Genomic DNA, 18,997 nt, shown 5'->3' on the forward strand with positions numbered 1-18,997 from the left:
AATGAGAAGAAGGGATAGTAGGAACATGTCTAATGAGAAGGAGGGATAGTAGGCACATGTCTAATGAGAAGGAGGGATAGTAGGCACATGTCTAATGAGAAGGAGGGATAAGCACATGTCTAATGAGAAGGAGGGATAGTAGGCACATGTCTAATGAGAAGGAGGGATAGTAGGAACATGTCTAATGAGAAGGAGGGATAGTAGGCAGATGTCTAATGAGAAGGAGGGATAGTAGGAACATGTCTAATGAGAAGGAGGGATAGTAGGCAGATGTCTAATGAGAAGGAGGGAAAAGCACATGTCTAATGAGAAGGAGGGATAGTAGGCACATGTCTAATGAGAAGGAGGGATAGGCACATGTCTAATGAGAAGGAGGGATAAGCAGATGTCTAATGAGAAGGAGGGATAGTAGGAACATGTCTAATGAGAAGGAGGGATAGTAGGCACATGTCTAATGAGAAGGAGGGATAAGCACATGTCTAATGAGAAGGAGGGATAGTAGGAACATGTCTAATGAGAAGGAGGGATAGTAGGAACATGTCTAATGAGAAGGAGGGATAGTAGGCACATGTCTAATGAGAAGGAGGGATAAGCACATGTCTAATGAGAAGGAGGGATAGTAGGAACATGTCTAATGAGAAGGAGGGATAGTAGGCACATGTCTAATGAGAAGGAGGGATAAGCACATGTCTAATGAGAAGGAGGGATAGTAGGAACATGTCTAATGAGAAGGAGGGATAATAAGCACATGTCTAATGAGAAGGAGGGATAGTAGGCACATGTCTAATGAGAAGGAGGGATAAGCACATGTCTAATGAGAAGGAGGGATGGTAGGCACATGTCTAATGAGAAGGAGGGATAGTAGGAACATGTCTAATGAGAAGGAGGTATAGTAGGCACATGTCTAATGAGAAGGAGGGATAGTAGGCACATGTCTAATGAGAAGGAGGGATAAGCACATGTCTAATGAGAAGGAGGGATAGTAGGCACATGTCTAATGAGAAGGAGGGATAGTAGGAACATGTCTAATGAGAAGGAGGGATAGTATGCAGATGTCTAATGAGAAGGAGGGATAGTAGGAACATGTCTAATGAGAAGGAGGGATAGTAGGCAGATGTCTAATGAGAAGGAGGGATAAGCACATGTCTAATGAGAAGGAGGGATAGTAGGCACATGTCTAATGAGAAGGAGGGATAGGCACATGTCTAATGAGAAGGAGGGATAAGCAGATGTCTAATGAGAAGGAGGGATAGTAGGAACATGTCTAATGAGAAGGAGGGATAGTAGGCACATGTCTAATGAGAAGGATGGATTAAGCACATGTCTAATGAGAAGGAGGGATAGTAGGAACATGTCTAATGAGAAGGAGGGATAGTAGGAACATGTCTAATGAGAAGGAGGGATAGTAGGCACATGTCTAATGAGAAGGAGGGATAAGCACATGTCTAATGAGAAGGAGGGATAGTAGGAACATGTCTAATGAGAAGGAGGGATAGTAGGCAGATGTCTAATGAGAAGGAGGGATAGTAGGAACATGTCTAATGAGAAGGAGGGATAGTAGTCAGATGTCTAATGAGAAGGAGGGATAAGCACATGTCTAATGAGAAGGAGTGATAGTAGGCACATGTCTAATGAGAAGGAGGGATAGGCACATGTCTAATGAGAAGGAGGGATAAGCAGATGTCTAATGAGAAGGAGGGATAGTAGGCACATGTCTAATGAGAAGGAGGGATTGGCACATGTCTAATGAGAAGGAGGGATAGTAGGAACATGTCTAATGAGAAGGAGGGATAGTAGGCACATGTCTAATGAGAAGGAGGGATAGTAGGCACATGTCTAATGAGAAGGAGGGATAAGCACATGTCTAATGAGAAGGATGGATAGTAGGCACATGTCTAATGAGAAGAAGGGATAGTAGGAACATGTCTAATGAGAAGGAGGGATAGTAGGCACATGTCTAATGAGAAGGAGGGATAGTAGGCACATGTCTAATGAGAAGGAGGGATAAGCACATGTCTAATGAGAAGGAGGGATAGTAGGCACATGTCTAATGAGAAGGAGGGATAGTAGGAACATGTCTAATGAGAAGGAGGGATAGTAGGCAGATGTCTAATGAGAAGGAGGGATAGTAGGAACATGTCTAATGAGAAGGAGGGATAGTAGGCAGATGTCTAATGAGAAGGAGGGATAAGCACATGTCTAATGAGAAGGAGGGATAGTAGGCACATGTCTAATGAGAAGGAGGGATAGGCACATGTCTAATGAGAAGGAGGGATAAGCAGATGTCTAATGAGAAGGAGGGATAGTAGGAACATGTCTAATGAGAAGGAGGGATAGTAGGCACATGTCTAATGAGAAGGAGGGATAAGCACATGTCTAATGAGAAGGAGGGATAGTAGGAACATGTCTAATGAGAAGGAGGGATAGTAGGAACATGTCTAATGAGAAGGAGGGATAGTAGGCACATGTCTAATGAGAAGGAGGGATAAGCACATGTCTAATGAGAAGGAGGGATAGTAGGAACATGTCTAATGAGAAGGAGGGATAGTAGGCACATGTCTAATGAGAAGGAGGGATAAGCACATGTCTAATGAGAAGGAGGGATAGTAGGAACATGTCTAATGAGAAGGAGGGATAATAAGCACATGTCTAATGAGAAGGAGGGATAGTAGGCACATGTCTAATGAGAAGGAGGGATAAGCACATGTCTAATGAGAAGGAGGGATGGTAGGCACATGTCTAATGAGAAGGAGGGATAGTAGGAACATGTCTAATGAGAAGGAGGTATAGTAGGCACATGTCTAATGAGAAGGAGGGATAGTAGGCACATGTCTAATGAGAAGGAGGGATAAGCACATGTCTAATGAGAAGGAGGGATAGTAGGCACATGTCTAATGAGAAGGAGGGATAGTAGGAACATGTCTAATGAGAAGGAGGGATAGTATGCAGATGTCTAATGAGAAGGAGGGATAGTAGGAACATGTCTAATGAGAAGGAGGGATAGTAGGCAGATGTCTAATGAGAAGGAGGGATAAGCACATGTCTAATGAGAAGGAGGGATAGTAGGCACATGTCTAATGAGAAGGAGGGATAGGCACATGTCTAATGAGAAGGAGGGATAAGCAGATGTCTAATGAGAAGGAGGGATAGTAGGAACATGTCTAATGAGAAGGAGGGATAGTAGGCACATGTCTAATGAGAAGGAGGGATAAGCACATGTCTAATGAGAAGGAGGGATAGTAGGAACATGTCTAATGAGAAGGAGGGATAGTAGGAACATGTCTAATGAGAAGGAGGGATAGTAGGCACATGTCTAATGAGAAGGAGGGATAAGCACATGTCTAATGAGAAGGAGGGATAGTAGGAACATGTCTAATGAGAAGGAGGGATAGTAGGCACATGTCTAATGAGAAGGAGGGATAGTAGGCAGATGTCTAATGAGAAGGAGGGATAGTAGGAACATGTCTAATGAGGAGGGATAGTAGGCACATGTCTAATGAGAAGGAGGGATAGTAGGCACATGTCTAATGAGAAGGAGGGATAGTAGGCAGATGTCTAATGAGAAGGAGGGATAGTAGGCAGATGTCTAATGAGAAGGAGGGATAGTAGGCACATGTCTAATGAGAAGGAGGGATAGTAGGCACATGTCTAATGAGAAGGAGGGATAGTAGGCACATGTCTAATGAGAAGGAGGGATAAGCACATGTCTAATGAGAAGGAGGGATAGTAGGAACATGTCTAATGAGAAGGAGGGATAGTAGGCAGATGTCTATTGAGAAGGAGGGATAGGCACATGTCTAATGAGAAGGAGGGATAGTAGGCACATGTCTAATGAGAAGGAGGGATTGGCACATGTCTAATGAGAAGGAGGGATAGTAGGAACATGTCTAATGAGAAGGAGGGATAGTAGGCACATGTCTAATGAGAAGGAGGGATAGTAGGCACATGTCTAATGAGAAGGAGGGATAAGCACATGTCTAATGAGAAGGATGGATAGTAGGCACATGTCTAATGAGAAGAAGGGATAGTAGGAACATGTCTAATGAGAAGGAGGGATAGTAGGCACATGTCTAATGAGAAGGAGGGATAGTAGGCACATGTCTAATGAGAAGGAGGGATAAGCACATGTCTAATGAGAAGGAGGGATAGAAGGCACATGTCTAATGAGAAGGAGGGATAGTAGGAACATGTCTAATGAGAAGGAGGGATAGTAGGCAGATGTCTAATGAGAAGGAGGGATAGTAGGAACATGTCTAATGAGAAGGAGGGATAGTAGGCAGATGTCTAATGAGAAGGAGGGATAAGCACATGTCTAATGAGAAGGAGTGATAGTAGGCACATGTCTAATGAGAAGGAGGGATAGGCACATGTCTAATGAGAAGGAGGGATAAGCAGATGTCTAATGAGAAGGAGGGATAGTAGGCACATGTCTAATGAGAAGGAGGGATTGGCACATGTCTAATGAGAAGGAGGGATAGTAGGAACATGTCTAATGAGAAGGAGGGATAGTAGGCACATGTCTAATGAGAAGGAGGGATAGTAGGCACATGTCTAATGAGAAGGAGGGATAAGCACATGTCTAATGAGAAGGATGGATAGTAGGCACATGTCTAATGAGAAGAAGGGATAGTAGGAACATGTCTAATGAGAAGGAGGGATAGTAGGCACATGTCTAATGAGAAGGAGGGATAGTAGGCACATGTCTAATGAGAAGGAGGGATAAGCACATGTCTAATGAGAAGGAGGGATAGTAGGCACATGTCTAATGAGAAGGAGGGATAGTAGGAACATGTCTAATGAGAAGGAGGGATAGTAGGCAGATGTCTAATGAGAAGGAGGGATAGTAGGAACATGTCTAATGAGAAGGAGGGATAGTAGGCAGATGTCTAATGAGAAGGAGGGATAAGCACATGTCTAATGAGAAGGAGGGATAGTAGGCACATGTCTAATGAGAAGGAGGGATAGGCACATGTCTAATGAGAAGGAGGGATAAGCAGATGTCTAATGAGAAGGAGGGATAGTAGGAACATGTCTAATGAGAAGGAGGGATAGTAGGCACATGTCTAATGAGAAGGAGGGATAAGCACATGTCTAATGAGAAGGAGGGATAGTAGGAACATGTCTAATGAGAAGGAGGGATAGTAGGAACATGTCTAATGAGAAGGAGGGATAGTAGGCACATGTCTAATGAGAAGGAGGGATAAGCACATGTCTAATGAGAAGGAGGGATAGTAGGAACATGTCTAATGAGAAGGAGGGATAGTAGGCACATGTCTAATGAGAAGGAGGGATAAGCACATGTCTAATGAGAAGGAGGGATAGTAGGAACATGTCTAATGAGAAGGAGGGATAATAAGCACATGTCTAATGAGAAGGAGGGATAGTAGGCACATGTCTAATGAGAAGGAGGGATAAGCACATGTCTAATGAGAAGGAGGGATGGTAGGCACATGTCTAATGAGAAGGAGGGATAGTAGGAACATGTCTAATGAGAAGGAGGTATAGTAGGCACATGTCTAATGAGAAGGAGGGATAGTAGGCACATGTCTAATGAGAAGGAGGGATAAGCACATGTCTAATGAGAAGGAGGGATAGTAGGCACATGTCTAATGAGAAGGAGGGATAGTAGGAACATGTCTAATGAGAAGGAGGGATAGTATGCAGATGTCTAATGAGAAGGAGGGATAGTAGGAACATGTCTAATGAGAAGGAGGGATAGTAGGCAGATGTCTAATGAGAAGGAGGGATAAGCACATGTCTAATGAGAAGGAGGGATAGTAGGCACATGTCTAATGAGAAGGAGGGATAGGCACATGTCTAATGAGAAGGAGGGATAAGCAGATGTCTAATGAGAAGGAGGGATAGTAGGAACATGTCTAATGAGAAGGAGGGATAGTAGGCACATGTCTAATGAGAAGGAGGGATAAGCACATGTCTAATGAGAAGGAGGGATAGTAGGAACATGTCTAATGAGAAGGAGGGATAGTAGGAACATGTCTAATGAGAAGGAGGGATAGTAGGCACATGTCTAATGAGAAGGAGGGATAAGCACATGTCTAATGAGAAGGAGGGATAGTAGGAACATGTCTAATGAGAAGGAGGGATAGTAGGCAGATGTCTAATGAGAAGGAGGGATAGTAGGAACATGTCTAATGAGAAGGAGGGATAGTAGGCAGATGTCTAATGAGAAGGAGGGATAAGCACATGTCTAATGAGAAGGAGTGATAGTAGGCACATGTCTAATGAGAAGGAGGGATAGGCACATGTCTAATGAGAAGGAGGGATAAGCAGATGTCTAATGAGAAGGAGGGATAGTAGGCACATGTCTAATGAGAAGGAGGGATTGGCACATGTCTAATGAGAAGGAGGGATAGTAGGAACATGTCTAATGAGAAGGAGGGATAGTAGGCACATGTCTAATGAGAAGGAGGGATAGTAGGCACATGTCTAATGAGAAGGAGGGATAAGCACATGTCTAATGAGAAGGATGGATAGTAGGCACATGTCTAATGAGAAGAAGGGATAGTAGGAACATGTCTAATGAGAAGGAGGGATAGTAGGCACATGTCTAATGAGAAGGAGGGATAGTAGGCACATGTCTAATGAGAAGGAGGGATAAGCACATGTCTAATGAGAAGGAGGGATAGTAGGCACATGTCTAATGAGAAGGAGGGATAGTAGGAACATGTCTAATGAGAAGGAGGGATAGTAGGCAGATGTCTAATGAGAAGGAGGGATAGTAGGAACATGTCTAATGAGAAGGAGGGATAGTAGGCAGATGTCTAATGAGAAGGAGGGATAAGCACATGTCTAATGAGAAGGAGGGATAGTAGGCACATGTCTAATGAGAAGGAGGGATAGGCACATGTCTAATGAGAAGGAGGGATAAGCAGATGTCTAATGAGAAGGAGGGATAGTAGGAACATGTCTAATGAGAAGGAGGGATAGTAGGCACATGTCTAATGAGAAGGAGGGATAAGCACATGTCTAATGAGAAGGAGGGATAGTAGGAACATGTCTAATGAGAAGGAGGGATAGTAGGAACATGTCTAATGAGAAGGAGGGATAGTAGGCACATGTCTAATGAGAAGGAGGGATAAGCACATGTCTAATGAGAAGGAGGGATAGTAGGAACATGTCTAATGAGAAGGAGGGATAGTAGGCACATGTCTAATGAGAAGGAGAGATAAGCACATGTCTAATGAGAAGGAGGGATAGTAGGAACATGTCTAATGAGAAGGAGGGATAATAAGCACATGTCTAATGAGAAGGAGGGATAGTAGGCACATGTCTAATGAGAAGGAGGGATAAGCACATGTCTAATGAGAAGGAGGGATGGTAGGCACATGTCTAATGAGAAGGAGGGATAGTAGGAAGATGTCTAATGAGAAGGAGGTATAGTAGGCACATGTCTAATGAGAAGGAGGGATAGTAGGCACATGTCTAATGAGAAGGAGGGATAAGCACATGTCTAATGAGAAGGAGGGATAGTAGGCACATGTCTAATGAGAAGGAGGGATAGTAGGAACATGTCTAATGAGAAGGAGGGATAGTATGCAGATGTCTAATGAGAAGGAGGGATAGTAGGAACATGTCTAATGAGAAGGAGGGATAGTAGGCAGATGTCTAATGAGAAGGAGGGATAAGCACATGTCTAATGAGAAGGAGGGATAGTAGGCACATGTCTAATGAGAAGGAGGGATAGGCACATGTCTAATGAGAAGGAGGGATAAGCAGATGTCTAATGAGAAGGAGGGATAGTAGGAACATGTCTAATGAGAAGGAGGGATAGTAGGCACATGTCTAATGAGAAGGAGGGATAAGCACATGTCTAATGAGAAGGAGGGATAGTAGGAACATGTCTAATGAGAAGGAGGGATAGTAGGAACATGTCTAATGAGAAGGAGGGATAGTAGGCACATGTCTAATGAGAAGGAGGGATAAGCACATGTCTAATGAGAAGGAGGGATAGTAGGAACATGTCTAATGAGAAGGAGGGATAGTAGGCACATGTCTAATGAGAAGGAGGGATAAGCACATGTCTAATGAGAAGGAGGGATAGTAGGAACATGTCTAATGAGAAGGAGGGATAGTAGGCACATGTCTAATGAGAAGGAGGGATAGTAGGCACATGTCTAATGAGAAGGAGGGATAAGCACATGTCTAATGAGAAGGAGGGATGGTAGGCACATGTCTAATGAGAAGGAGGGATAGTAGGAACATGTCTAATGAGAAGGAGGGATAGTAGGCACATGTCTAATGAGAAGGAGGGATAAGCACATGTCTAATGAGAAGGAGGGATAGTAGGCACATGTCTAATGAGAAGGAGGGATAGTAGGAACATGTCTAATGAGAAGGAGGGATAGTAGGCAGATGTCTAATGAGAAGGAGGGATAGTAGGAACATGTCTAATGAGAAGGAGGGATAGTAGGCAGATGTCTAATGAGAAGGAGGGATAAGCACATGTCTAATGAGAAGGAGGGATAGTAGGAACATGTCTAATGAGAAGGAGGGATAGTAGGAACTTATCTAATGAGAAGGAGGGATAGTAGGCACATGTCTAATGAGAAGGAGGGATAAGCACATGTCTAATGAGAAGGAGGGATAGTAGGAACATGTCTAATGAGAAGGAGGGATAGTAGGCACATGTCTAATGAGAAGGAGGGATAGTAGGCACATGTCTAATGAGAAGGAGGGATAAGCACATGTCTAATGAGAAGGAGGGATGGTAGGCACATGTCTAATGAGAAGGAGGGATAGTAGGAACATGTCTAATGAGAAGGAGGGATAGTAGGCACATGTCTAATGAGAAGGAGGGATAAGCACATGTCTAATGAGAAGGAGGGATAGTAGGCACATGTCTAATGAGAAGGAGGGATAGTAGGAACATGTCTAATGAGAAGGAGGGATAGTAGGCAGATGTCTAATGAGAAGGAGGGATAGTAGGAACATGTCTAATGAGAAGGAGGGATAGTAGGCAGATGTCTAATGAGAAGGAGGGATAAGCACATGTCTAATGAGAAGGAGGGATAGTAGGCACATGTCTAATGAGAAGGAGGGATAGGCACATGTCTAATGAGAAGAAGGGATAGTAGGCACATGTCTAATGAGAAGGAGGGATAGTTGGCAGATGTCTAATGAGAAGGAGGGATAGTAGGAACATGTCTAATGAGGAGGGATAGTAGGCACATGTCTAATGAGAAGGAGGGATAGTAGGCACATGTCTAATGAGAAGGAGGGATAGTAGGCAGATGTCTAATGAGAAGGAGGGATAGTAGGCAGATGTCTAATGAGAAGGAGGGATAGTAGGCACATGTCTAATTAGAAGGAGGGATAGTAGGCACTTGTCTAATGAGAAGGAGGGATAGTAGGCACATGTCTAATGAGAAGGAGGGATAGTAGGCACATGTCTAATGAGAAGGAGGGATAGTAGGCACATGTCTAATGAGAAGGAGGGATAAGCACATGTCTAATGAGAAGGAGGGATAGTAGGAACATGTCTAATGAGAAGGAGGGATAGTAGGCAGATGTCTATTGAGAAGGAGGGATAGGCACATGTCTAATGAGAAGAAGGGATAGTAGGCACATGTCTAATGAGAAGGAGGGATAGGCACATGTCTAATGAGAAGGAGGGATAGTAGGCAGATGTCTAATGAGAAGGAGGGATAGTAGGAACATGTCTAATGAGGAGGGATAGTAGGCACATGTCTAATGAGAAGGAGGGATAGGCACATGTCTAATGAGAAGGAGGGATAGTAGGCAGATGTCTAATGAGAAGGAGGGATAGTAGGCAGATGTCTAATGAGAAGGAGGGATAGTAGTTACATGGGTAATGAGAAGGAGGCATAGTAGGAACATGGGTAATGAGAAGGAGGGATAGTAGGCACATGTCTAATGAGAAGGAGGGATAGTAGGCACATGTCTAATGAGAAGGAGGGATAAGCACATGTCTAATGAGAAGGAGGGATAGTAGGAACATGTCTAATGAGAAGGAGGGATAGTAGGCACATGTCTAATGAGAAGGAGGGATTGGCAAATGTCTAATGAGAAGGAGGGATAGTAGGAACATGTCTAATGAGAAGGAGGGATAGTAGGCACATGTCTAATGAGAAGGAGGGATAGTAGGCACATGTCTAATGAGAAGGAGGGATAAGCACATGTCTAATGAGAAGGAGGGATAGTAGGCACATGTCTAATGAGAAAGAGGGATAGTAGGAACATGTCTAATGAGAAGGAGGGATAGTAGGCACATGTCTAATGAGAAGGAGGGATAGTAGGCACATGTCTAATGAGAAGGAGGGATAAGCACATGTCTAATGAGAAGGAGGGATAGTAGGCACATGTCTAATGAGAAGGAGGGATAGTAGGAACATGTCTAATGAGAAGGAGGGATAGTAGGCAGATGTCTAATGAGAAGGAGGGATAGTAGGAACATGTCTAATGAGAAGGAGGGATAGTAGTCAGATGTCTAATGAGAAGGAGGGATAAGCACATGTCTAATGAGAAGGAGGGATAGTAGGCACATGTCTAATGAGAAGGAGGGATAGGCACATGTCTAATGAGAAGGAGGGATAAGCAGATGTCTAATGAGAAGGAGGGATAGTAGGCACATGTCTAATGAGAAGGAGGGATAAGCACATGTCTAATGAGAAGGAGGGATAAGCACATGTCTAATGAGAAGGAGGGATAGTAGGAACATGTCTAATGAGAAGGAGGGATAGTAGGAACATGTCTAATGAGAAGGAGGGATAGTAGGCACATGTCTAATGAGAAGGAGGGATAAGCACATGTCTAATGAGAAGGAGGGATAGTAGGAACATGTCTAATGAGAAGGAGGGATAGTAGGCACATGTCTAATGAGAAGGAGGGATAGTAGGCACATGTCTAATGAGAAGGAGGGATAAGCACATGTCTAATGAGAAGGAGGGATGGTAGGCACATGTCTAATGAGAAGGAGGGATAGTAGGAACATGTCTAATGAGAAGGAGGGATAGTAGGCACATGTCTAATGAGAAGGAGGGATAAGCACATGTCTAATGAGAAGGAGGGATAGTAGGCACATGTCTAATGAGAAGGAGGGATAGTAGGAACATGTCTTATGAGAAGGAGGGATAGTAGGCAGATGTCTAATGAGAAGGAGGGATAGTAGGAACATGTCTAATGAGAAGGAGGGATAGTAGGCAGATGTCTAATGAGAAGGAGGGATAAGCACATGTCTAATGAGAAGGAGGGATAGTAGGCACATGTCTAATGAGAAGGAGGGATAGGCACATGTCTAATGAGAAGAAGGGATAGTAGGCACATGTCTAATGAGAAGGAGGGATAGTAGGCAGATGTCTAATGAGAAGGAGGGATAGTAGGAACATGTCTAATGAGGAGGGATAGTAGGCACATGTCTAATGAGAAGGAGGGATAGTAGGCACATGTCTAATGAGAAGGAGGGATAGTAGGCAGATGTCTAATGAGAAGGAGGGATAGTAGGCAGATGTCTAATGAGAAGGAGGGATAGTAGGCACATGTCTAATGAGAAGGAGGGATAGTAGGCACTTGTCTAATGAGAAGGAGGGATAGTAGGCACATGTCTAATGAGAAGGAGGGATAGTCGGCACATGTCTAATGAGAAGGAGGGATAAGCACATGTCTAATGAGAAGGAGGGATAGTAGGAACATGTCTAATGAGAAGGAGGGATAGTAGGCAGATGTCTAATGAGAAGGAGGGATAGTAGGAACATGTCTAATGAGAAGGAGGGATAGTAGGAACATGTCTAATGAGAAGGAGGGATAGTAGGAACATGTCTAATGAGAAGGAGGCATAGTAGGAACATGGGTAATGAGAAGGAGGGATAGTAGGCACATTTCTAATGAGAAGGAGGGATAGTAGGCACATGTCTAATGAGAAGGAGGGATAGTAGGCACATGTCTAATGAGTAGGACGGATAGTAGGCACATGTCTAATGAGAAGGAGGGATAGTAGGCACATGTCTAATGAGAAGGAGGGATAGTAGGCACATGTCTAATGAGAAGGAGGGATAGGCACATGTCTAATGAGAAGGAGGGATAGTAGGCACATGTCTAATGAGAAGGAGGGATAGTAGGCAGATGTCTAATGAGAAGGAGGGATAGTAGGAACATGTCTAATGAGGAGGGATAGTAGGCACATGTCTAATGAGAAGGAGGGATAGGCACATGTCTAATGAGAAGGAGGGATAGTAGGCACATGTCTAATGAGAAGGAGGGATAGTAGGCAGATGTCTATTGAGATGGAGGGATAGTAGGCAGATGTCTAATGAGAAGGAGGGATAGTAGGCAGATGTCTAATGAGATGGAGGGATAGTAGGCACATGTCTAATGAGAAGGAGGGATAGTAGGCACATGTCTAACGAGAAGGAGGGATAGTAGGCACATGTCTAATGAGAAGGAGGGATAGTAGGCACATGTCTAATGAGAAGGAGGGATAGGCACATGTCTAATGAGAAGGAGGGATAGTAGGCACATGTCTAATGAGAAGGAGGGACAGTAGGCACATGTCTAATGAGAAGGAGGGATAGTAGGCACATGTCTAATGAGAAGGAGGGATAGTAGGCACATGTCTAATGAGAAGGAGGGATAGGCACATGTCTAATGAGTAGGAGGGATAGTAGGCAGATGTCTAATGAGAAGGAGGGATAGTAAGCACATGTCTAATGAGAAGGAGGGATAGTAGGCACATGTCTAAAGAGAAGGAGGGATAGTAGGCAGATGTCTAATGAGAAGGAGGGATAGTAGGAACATGTCTAATGAGAAGAAGGGATAGTAGGCACATGTCTAATGAGAAGGAGGGATAGTAGGAACATGGGTAATGAGAAGCAGAGATAGGCACATGTCTAATGAGAAGGAGGGACAGTAGGCACATGTCTAATGAGAAGGAGGGATAGTAGGCACATGTCTAATGAGAAGGAGGGATAGGCACATGTCTAATGAGAAGGAGGGATAGTAGGCAGATGTCTAATGAGAAGGAGGGATAGTAAGCACATGTCTAATGAGAAGGAGGGATAGTAGGCACATGTCTAAAGAGAAGGAGGGATAGTAGGCAGATGTCTAATGAGAAGGAGGGATAGTAGGAACATGTCTAATGAGAAGGAGGGATAGTAGGCACATGGGTAATGAGAAGGAGAGATAGGCACATGTCTAATGAGAAGGAGGGACAGTAGGCACATGTCTAATGAGAAGGAGGGATAGTAGGCACATGTCTAATGAGAAGGAGGGATAGTAGGAACATGGATAATGAGAAGCACGGATAGTAGGCACATGTCTGATGAGAAGGAGAGATAGGCACATGTCTAATGAGAAGGAGGGATAGTAGGCAGATGTCTAATGAGATGGAGGGATAGGCACATGTCTAATGAGAAGGAGGGATAGTAGGCAGATGTCTAATGAGAAGGAGGGATAGTAAGCACATGTCTAATGAGAAGGAGGGATAGTAGGCACATGTCTAAAGAGAAGGAGGGATAGTAGGCAGATGTCTAATGAGAAGGAGGGATAGTAGGAACATGTCTAATGAGAAGGAGGGATAAGCACATGTCTAATGAGATGGAGGGATAGTAGGCACATGTCTAATGAGAAGGAGGGATAGTAGGAACATGGGTAATGAGAAGGAGAGATAGGCACATGTCTAATGAGAAAGAGGGACAGTAGGCACATGTCTAATGAGAAGGAGGGATAGTAGGCACATGTCTAATGAGAAGGAGGGATAGTTAGTAGATGTAGTTGCCCTTTCATCAGTCAGTCTACCTACAGAAGCAGTTTTCCTGTTCTGTCTAAGCTTATTCATGACCAACCTGGGTTATGGGGGCTGCGGTAATGAAGAATCTCGGGACTGTTGAAATTGCAGCTTTGCCACCCCAGTGATCTCATCGTAATGGTGAGAGATCCCTAGGTCCTCTGTCCTTTATAAGAAATTATGGTTTTACTATGGCAACACAAATGATACTGGGCCTGATTCAGAGACGGTTGGTAATGCAGCCGTGCTCGCAGCCGCTCTCGCAGTAGCGTTTGCAGAATATGCAAATGCTAATCTCTGACTTTTCTTTGTTGTACTACACGGTGCCTTTGAGTGTATGAGCGGTGAGTGCCCACTTTGAGGCATATGGGCCAGACATGTACTAAGCTATGAAAAGTGATAAAGTGTCGAGTGATAAACTGGTAGCCACTCAGCTCCCAACTGTCATGTTACAGGCTGAAAAATGACAGTTAGGAGCTGATTGGTTGGTAGCTTCTCACTCTCCATTGTATCGCTTTCCAGAGCTTAGTACATCTGGCCCATTATCTGTTCATTTGTGATGGTGATTGTAAACACACCAGCATCGACTCATCATCAGTTGCACCATCGACAGTTGCAGTAACCTAGGGTCTACTTCGTTTTTAAAATCTGGCACACCCGTGACACTCGCATAACACACCCATGAAGCGGCCACTTTTTGTGATCAAGTAGGTCACCTCCCATGCTCCACCCTGATGCACACATGGATCGCAAACCCCTTCTCAAGTACTAGAGACACCGTCTGCAATTGCGATCAGCATAACACACATTGGTAGACGCATGTGCAGCAGCAAAACATCCCTCAATGACATAAGTAGCGGCACTCCGTGCATCTCCCAATGACTGGGAACCTGGCAGAGCAGGTTGTCTGGAGATGCTGACATACAGTGGGGTCTGTACTGAGAAGGGAAGGTGCTGTGACCAGTGCTGTGTGGGTCGTGACCAGAGCCAAGTGCATGTATACATCCCATACACTATCAGACCCACTGTCTCCCTAAATACATAAAAATAGAAAAATGCATTATTTTGTAAGAACACTAGAAAAGCAATTGTAATACTCAAAGTTTATAGCTGACTGTGTGACACGCTAGGCAGCTGGTCATCATCATGCTGATGACGGGCCTATTTTTATATAAAGTCCTGGAGCTGGAGCTCCATCCCCTCATTGTTAATCTGGCCCTGTCCATTTTGTAGAGAACTGACAGTTATAAACTGTATCTGCTGATATGACATCTCACAATGGGCTCTATTTACTACAATCCGCATTTTGAATGCAGATTGCAGCTAAGCCCCCCCCCCCGTGATCGTGACACCCCCTCACTTAATTGCACTTACCTCCAGTAATCGGGCTCCGGTGATGTCCTCCGTGGCTCCAGTCAGCTGACATCCCATCCTGCACTGTGATCCGGTCAGGTGACGACCGGGTCCCAGTGCAGGATGGGAGATCAGCTGACCGGAGGGAGGACATCGCCGGAGCACCGATCTCCGGTCCCTGGACTCATGTAAGTTATTTTCTTTTTTACTTTTTTTTTTGCAGTTAATCAGCTTGTGGTCTGTTTAGACCACATAGCTGATCACTGGGGCCGGCTCCGGGCTCTGCTCTGCCCGTTATAGCGGAGCAGGAGTCCAGTAACCGGGGGAGACCGTGAATAACGCCACCTCCAGGTGGAGTTATAATCACAGGGCTTCCCCCGGAATTATTTCATCATTTATTTTTAGTAACTACCAGGCAGATCGCATTTCCCATTACAATAATGGAAAATGCGATCTGATTGCTAAAAATAAGTGATAATTAGGGGTTGGAGTAGAATTTTATGAATTCTACTCCAATTTCCCTTTAGTAACTTTAGGTAAAACTAAAATAATGTGAAAAAGGTGTGAAAACACACTTTTTCACTTTATTTTAGTAAAAATAATGATAATAAATAGAGCCTATTGTAAGGTATGCTTACTTTAACCTAGATGTTATATATGAAACTAATGAGAGACAGAGATAGATATATAGACAGAGATAGATAGATAGATAGATAGATAGATAGATAGATAGATAGATAGATAGATAGATAATCTGGTGAAATGCAGATAGGATGTGATGTGTAACCTTAATAGGCTGATCATGTGGTTTACTATAGAACTCTCACTTATCAACTGTATATGTTAATATATCTACTCAACTTGTAATGTAAGCTTGTTTTAACCTAAATAATAGATATATTATAAATAGATAGTAAGGGCAAAATGATTTTCACCTTGGTATATTGACCATGTGACTTATTTACATCATAAATAGCCTTTGTGATGTCACTCAGCTTTGGTAGAAAGGTCACCATTTTGTAGACAACTGTCTGTTATCAACTGTGTCTGCTGATATGACATGTCACACTGTAAGGTATGATTACTTTAACCTAAATGTTATATATGAAAATATGTTTGATTGATTAATTGATTGGTTGATTGATAGCATTGGTGAAATGGAGGTAGGATGTAATTTATAACCTCAATAGAATGATCATGTGACAACTATAGAACTGTCAGTTATCAATTGTTTCTGTTAATAATATGTCTACTGACCATGTAATGTAAGCTTATTTTAACCTAAATGATAGATACATTATAAACATATTATAAATAGGGGATGTAGTCAGGATGCCAGTGGTCGAAATGCCGACTGCCAGAATCCAGACACTGAAAGCCCGGCATGAGACTAAAGATAGGCGTCTAAATAACGCCGCTTATCATTAGCCCGACACCGAAATCCCGATGCCCGGCATACTGAACAAAGGTTAGCCGGGCATCGTGACGTGTTAAAAGCGTGGGGGAGGGTTAGGTTTAGGCACCCCCGTGGGTACTTAGGGTTAGGCACCCCCCTGGGAGGGGTAGGTTTAGGCTAGGGGAAGGGAGGGTTAGTGTTAAGCACCACTGGGGGGGTGGTTAGGGTTAGGCACCCTCCCTGGGAGGATTAGGTTTAGGGTGCGGGGCGGGGGTGTTAGGGTTAGGCACCACGGCGGGATTTAGGGTTAGGCACCACCCCCAGAGTCTTAAGGTTAGGCACCCCCAAGGGAGGGTTAGCATTAGGGGAGGGAGAGGTGAGGGTTAAATATACTTACCAGCCGGTGTCGGGATTATGATGTGTCGGGCTTCCAGGGTCGGGATTTGAAGCAGTCTGTATTTCATACCCAACCCATAAATAGATAGCAATGGCAAAATGTAGGAGGTGATTTTTCACCTCAGTATACTGACCATGTGACTTGTTAAATCATAAACAGTCTTTGTTATGTCACTCAGCTTTGATAGAAAGGTCACTGTTATTGTAAAGTACACTGTCAGTTATCAAGTGTGTCTGCTGATTTGACATCTCACAATGTAAGGTATGCCTATTTTAACCTTAATGTTATATATGAAAATAATGTTAGATGACTAGAGATAGATAGATAGATAGAAATATAGATAGATATGAGATAGATAGATAGATATTAGATAAATAGATATGAGATAGATAGATATGAGATAAATAGATATGAGATAGATAGATATGAAATATATAGATAGATAGATATGAGATAGATAGATATGAGATAGATAGATAGATAGATAAATAGATAGATATGAGATAGATAGATAGATAGATAGATAGATATGAGACAGATATGAGATAGATAGATATGAGACAGACAGATATTAGATAGATAGATAGATAGATAGATAGATAGATAGATAGATAGGTATGAGATTGATAGATAGGTATGAGATAGATAGATAGGTATGAGATAGATAGATATGAGATAGATAGATAGATAGATAGATAGATAGATAGATAGATATGAGAGAGATAGATATGAGATAGATAGATAGATAGATAGATAGACAGATAGATATGATATAGATAGATATGAGATAGATAGATATGAGATAGATAGATAGATAGATAGATAGATAGATAGATAGATAGATATGAGATAGATAGATATGAGATGGATGGATAGATAGATATGAGATAGATAGATAGATAGATAGATAGATATGAGATAGATAGATATTAGATAGATAGATAGATAGATAGATAGACAGATAGATATGAGATAGATAGATATGAGATAGATATATAGATAGATAGATAGATAGATAGATAGATAGATCGATAGATAGACAGATAGATATGAGATAGATAGATATGAGATAGACAGATAGATATGAGATAGATAGATAGATAGATAGATATGAGATAGATAGATATGAGATAGCTATATAGATAGATATGAGATAGATAGATATGAGATGGATGGATAGATAGATATGAGATAGATAGATAGATAGATATGAGATAGATAGATATTAGATAGATAGATAGATAGATAGATAGATAGATAGACAGATAGATATGAGATAGATATGAGATAGATAGATAGATATGAGATAGATAGATAGATAGATAGATAGATAGATAGATAGATAGATAGATAGATAGATAGATATGAGATAGATATGAGATAGCTATATAGATAGATATGAGATAGATAGATAGATATGAGATGGATAGATGATAGATAGATAGATAGATAGATAGATAGATAGATAGATAGATAGATAGATATGAGATAGATAGATATTAGATAAATAGATAGAAGATAGATAGATAGATAGATAGATAGATAGATAGATAGGAGATAGATAGATAGATAGATATGAGACAGATAGATAGATAGATAGATAGATAGATAGATATTAGATAGATAGATAGATATGAGATAGATAGATATGAGATAGATAGATAGATAGATAGATAGATAGATATGAGATAGATAGATAGATAGATAGATATTAGATAGATAGATAGATAGATATGAGATAGATAGATAGATAGATAGATATGAGATAGATAGATAGATAGATAGATATGAGATAGATAGATAGATAGATAGATAGATAGATAGATAGATAGATAGATAGATATGAGATAGATAGAGCTGGTAAAGTGCAGGCAGGATATGATTTATGACCTCAATACATACATGCCTATACACCAGGGACCTACTCTCCCGGCACCTGCAGCAGGGGGGGGGGGGGTTGGCACTTCTCCTGCATCTTGAGCATTTCCTAGTGAAGAGGACAGGAATGGGGAGAATCTTACCGGCAATCCGAGGTGCAGGGTTCGAGGCCTAAAGATGTGATTTTATGATAATCGTGTCATGTAGCCCCGTC

Source organism: Taudactylus pleione, unplaced genomic scaffold, assembly GCF_031769625.1.
Source record: "Taudactylus pleione unplaced genomic scaffold, aTauple2 ptg000198l, whole genome shotgun sequence".
Lineage (NCBI taxonomy): Eukaryota > Metazoa > Chordata > Amphibia > Anura > Myobatrachidae > Taudactylus > Taudactylus pleione.